The sequence below is a fragment of the Salvelinus sp. IW2-2015 genome, unplaced genomic scaffold (assembly GCF_002910315.2).
Source record: "Salvelinus sp. IW2-2015 unplaced genomic scaffold, ASM291031v2 Un_scaffold2579, whole genome shotgun sequence".
In the NCBI taxonomy this organism is placed as follows: Eukaryota; Metazoa; Chordata; class Actinopteri; order Salmoniformes; family Salmonidae; genus Salvelinus; species Salvelinus sp. IW2-2015.
The window spans coordinates 16,296-21,293 of record NW_019943889.1 but is presented as its reverse complement, the minus strand read 5'-3'; the positions used below and the strand labels follow the sequence as shown (position 1 = coordinate 21,293).

Below are 4,998 nucleotides of genomic sequence, written 5' to 3'. Positions count from 1 at the left end.
AGAGATGCAGCTGGCTGTATGAACCTCCAGATTCTCCTCTCTCCTCTCTAAGGTTACCAGGAGATGCAGCTGGCTGTAGGAACCTCCAGATCTCTCTCCTCTCTAAGTTGTACCAGGAGATGCAGCTGGCTGTATGAACCGCCAATCTCTCTTCTCTCTAAGTTGTACCAGGAGATGCAGCTGGCTGTAGGAACCTCCAGATCTCTCTCCTCTCTCCTCTCTAAGTTGTACCAGAGATGCAGCTGGCTGTATGAACCTCCAGATCTCGCTCCTCTCTCCTCTCTAAGTTGTACCAGGATGCAGCTGGCTGTAGAACCTCCAGATCTCTCTCCTCTCTAAGTTGTACCAGGAGATGCAGCTGCTGTAGAACCTCCAGATCTATCTCCTCTCATAAGGTGTACCAGGAGATGCAGCTGGCTGTAGGAACCTCCAGATCTCTCTCCTCTCTCCTCTCTAAGTTGTACCAGGAGATGCAGCTGGCTGTATGAACCTCCAGATCCCTCCTCTCTCCTCTCTAAGTTGTACCAGGGGATGCAGCTGGCTGTAGGAACCTCCAGATCTCTTCTCCTCTCTAAGTTGTACCAGGAGATGCAGCTGGCTGTAGGAACCTCCAGATCTATCTCCCTCTCTAAGGTGTACCAGGAGATGCAGCTGGCTGTAGAACCTCCAGATCTCTCTCCTCTCCTCTCTAAGTTGTACCAGGAGATGCAGCTGGCTGTAGAAACCTCCAGATCTCTCTCCTCTCTAAGTTGTACCAGGAGGTGCAGCTGGCTGTAGGAACCTCCAGATCTTCTCTTCTCTCTAAGTTGTACCAGAGATGCAGCTGGCTGTATGAACCTCCAGATCTCTCTCCTTCTTAAGTTGTACCAGGGATGCAGCTGGCTGTAGGAACCTCCAGATCTCTCCTCTCTAAGTGTACCAGGAGATGCAGCTGGCTGTAGGAACCTCCAATCTCTCTCCTCTCTAACTTGTACCAGAGATGCAGCTGGCTGTAGGAACCTCCAGATCTCTCCTCTCTAAGTTGTACCAGGGGATGCAGCTGGCTGTAGGAACCTCCAGATCTCTCTCCTCTCTAAGTTGTACCAGGAGATGCAGCTGGCTGTAGGAACCTCCAGATCTCTCCTCTAAGTTGTACCAGGGATGCAGCTGCTTTAGGAACCTCCAGATCTCTCTCCTCTCTAAGGTGTACCAGGAGATGCAGCTGGCTGTATGAACCTCCAGACTCTCTCCTCTCCTCTCTAAGTTGTACCAGGATCAGCTGCTGTAGAACCTCCAGATCTCTCTCCTCTCCTCTCTAAGTTACCAGGAGATGCAGCTGGCTGTAGGAACCTCCAGATCTCTCTCCTCTCTAAGTGTACCAGAGGAGATGCAGCTGGCTGTAGGAACCTCCAGATCTTCTCTCCTCTCTCTCTAAGGTGTACCAGGAGATGCAGCTGGCTGTAGGAACCTCCAGATCTCTCTCCTCTCCTCTAAGGTGTACCAGGAGATGCAGCTGGCTGTATGAACCTCCAGATCTCTCTCCTCTCTAAGTTGTACCAGGAGATGCAGCTGGCTGTAGGAACCTCCAGATTCTCTCCTCTCCTCTCTAAGTTGTACCAGGAGATGCAGCTGGCTGTAGGAACCTCCAGATCTCTCTCCTCTCTAAGTTGTACCAGGAGATGCAGCTGGCTGTATGAACCTCCAGATCTCTCTCCTCTCCTCTCTAGGTGTACCAGGAGATGCAGCTGGTCTGTAGGAACCTCCAGATCTCTCTCCTCTCTAAGTTGTACCAGGAGATGCAGCTGGCTGTATGAACCTCCAGATCTCTCTCCTCTCCTTCTCTAACGGTTGTACCAGGAGATGCAGCTGGCTGTAGGAACCTCCAGATCCATCCTCATGTCTCCCTACTCGCACTACGCACTACAGAGCAACAAGTGAGAGCCAGTATGTGTGGTTGTGTGTGTCTGCATGTGCAGAAAAAATGAAATATCACATTTACGTATTCAGACCCTTTACTCAGTACTTTGTTGAAGCACCTTTGGCAGCGATTACAGCCTCTATTCTTCTTGGGTATGACGCTTCAAGCTTGGCACACCTGTATTTGGGGAGTTTCTGCAGATCCTCTCAAGCTCTGTCAGGTTGGATGGGGAGCATCGCTGCACAGCTATTTTCAGGTCTCTCCAGAAATGTTCGATCGGGTTCACGTCCGGGCTCTGGCTGGGTCACTCAAGGACATTCAAAGACTTGTCTCATAGCCACTCCTACATTGTCTTGGCTGTGTGCATAGGGTCGTTGTCCTGCAGACCCGGAAGAAGATTGGAGGGGGGAAACCCAGCTATTGTTTGGCTGATTGTGTGTCACTTCCTCTTGAACTTGCAGACGTGTTGCTGTGCGTTTTGTTGCCAACCTTACTTTGCTAGCTGACAACTTTACTGTTTTTACTTTTTAATTACCGTTTATATTTTTAGTTTTTCCCTCACAACTTTTTTCCCTCATTCAACTTTTTCACTCCGGACGCTTTATCTGGACATGGTTCGTTAGCACCTTCAACAGCCGAAGCTAAGTAGTAACATTAACATGATGCCTTCTATTTGCAGTCGCTGTACTCATAATATACAGGAGAACGATCGCCTTATGGCGAGGATAGCTGTGCTGCAAGCCCAGCTTCAGACGCAATCATTAGGCAAGGGTAATTTCAGTGTAGGAAAGGATGAAACAGCGTCTGTGCCACCAGTAAGTACAGATAGTAGTATAAATCCCCCCGCACAGTCCCCGCAGCCGGACAACTTTCTCATGGCTTCTGGAGGGAAATGCTGTAGGAATGCTCAACTGGTGTCGCTCATTCAGCCGACAGAAACTTTCAACCGGTTTTTCCCATTAAGTAGCGAGTCGGAGTCTGAGGCCGAGTCTTCTCTTGTCTCTACTCCTCCCGTTACGGGGTCTGAGACGCCAAAGCTTCCCACCATTAGCTCTGACAAATTGAAAACCCTAGTCATTGGCGACTCCATTACCCGCAGTATTAGACTTAAAACGAATCACCCAGCGATCATACACTGTTTACCAGGGGGCAGGGCTACCGACGTTAAGGCTAATCTGAAGATGGTGCTGGCTAAAGCTAAAACTGGCGAGTGTAGAGAGTATAGAGATATTGTTATCCACGTCGGCACCAACGATGTTAGGATGAAACAGTCAGAGGTCACCAAGCGCAACATAGCTTCAGCGTGTAAATCAGCTAGAAAGATGTGTCGGCATCGAGTAATTGTCTCTGTCCCCCTCCCAGTTAGGGGGAGTGATGAGCTCTACAGCAGTCTCACAACTCAATCGCTGTTGAAAACTGTTTTCTGCCCCTCCCAAAAGATAGAATTTGTAGATAATTGGCCCTCTTTCTGGGACTCACCCACAAACAGGACCAAGCCTGACCTGCTGAGGAGTGACGGACTCCATCCTAGCTGGAGGGGTGCTCTCATCTTATCTACCAACATAGACAGGGCTCTAAATCCTCTAGCTCCACAATGAAATAGGGTGCAGGCCAGGCAGCAGTGTGGAGTCTTAGTGGAGTCTGCCACTAGCACAGTCAGTGTAGTCAGCTCAGCTATCCCCATTGAGACTGTGTCTGTGCCTCGACCTAGGTCGGGCAAAACTAAACATGGCGGTGTGCGCCGCCATTAGAAATCGTCACGTAGTATCATTTTAGACGTTTCCTCCATTCCGTGCCATATATTATGAAAGAGATTGCGTGAATACCTTCACATTCATCAAATAGTCGAGGGCTCCTTGTTAATGTTAGATCTCCTTCACTTACAAAGCGCATGTTATTATGTCCATGGTAAGCTATTGCACGTGATGCTTATTTATAGTCGGTTGCGTGGGATCTTGGGCCTTGGTACTGGGAAACATGTGCTGGTGTATATGGGCCTGTTGATGAGTTTTTGGACTGTGTTTTTAGTAATGAAGGCGCGGGTGGTTTCACGGGTCTTCTGGTGGTCGTGTGCTATGGGGTGGACTGCATGATCGCCGTGGGATGCTTGCCGCTAAATGGGCGGGAGGCGGGGTGTTTGTCTTCAGACATTGTTGCGCTTATGCGATAATTGGATTGAGTCAACAAATAAAAGTATCGTTTTTCGTTCTTTTGGAGTGTTCTCTAGTACCATCGGTTTGTGTGTGGTTTGGTTTGTGGTTGTTGCGTTGATGTGGTTTTGGTTTTGTTAGTGGTTGGGTTGGGGTTGTGATAAATCTTGATGGCATGCCTAACTTCTTCATGTTTTGCTTTATAGGGCTACTGAGAGTTTACTTAGGCCTCGCTGGTTCTGCTTGCGGACTGGTAGTGCATAGCAGATTAAGTATGTATTGCATGATTTTTGGTGAATGTTTAACTAATTCAGATGGAAAAGTTCCACCAGAGTTCCAGGCTCCAGGGAAGAGGTTCGGTTTGGATGGCCGATCATGCTAACCATCTTTAATGGTGTGGGGGCTTTTGTTTGGTTCCACATTGGTTGGTCTTGGACTTTACGTCACTGGGCTATGTCCGATTGACTCTGTGGACCGGGTTTAAGTTCTTTTTTGTCCTCTATTATGAATATTATCAGGGTTGTTTGTAGGATCTTGTAAGTGTGTTTTTTTCCTGGATCATATTGGATCGCTGTGATTTAGCTTATGGTTCGGATGACATTGTTATTGGTTACCGCATTGGTTTTATTTATGTTTTGGTTGAAATTCGTCGAACTTATATATTTTAATTTCTTGCCTTCAGACCCAACCATTGGATTAGTCATCAATATAGTCGTTGCTATGCTTGGGTTTGTTTTGATTATGATTTTCCTGCGGGAGACAGACACTAGATAGATTCCTGGGTATAGTTGCTCGTTTTGCTTTGGTCAAGACTGGTCTGTCTTCTGTACCTTAGGCCTGAATGTTTCAAGGTAGCGTCAGAGGTTGCATCTAAAAATTCTAGGTGGGAGCCACGTGCCTCACTGAGTGTAAACGCGTCCAATTTAAACGCGGTTGGCGGGTCGTTAATTA

The 4,998-nt window shown here is 48.0% G+C and overlaps 1 pseudogene; it reads left to right on the top strand.

Moving 5' to 3' along the window:
- The window catches only part of LOC112074321 (nuclear pore membrane glycoprotein 210-like), a 53,554-nt pseudogene that overhangs the window by 34,310 nt on the left and 14,246 nt on the right, over positions 1 to 4,998 (top strand).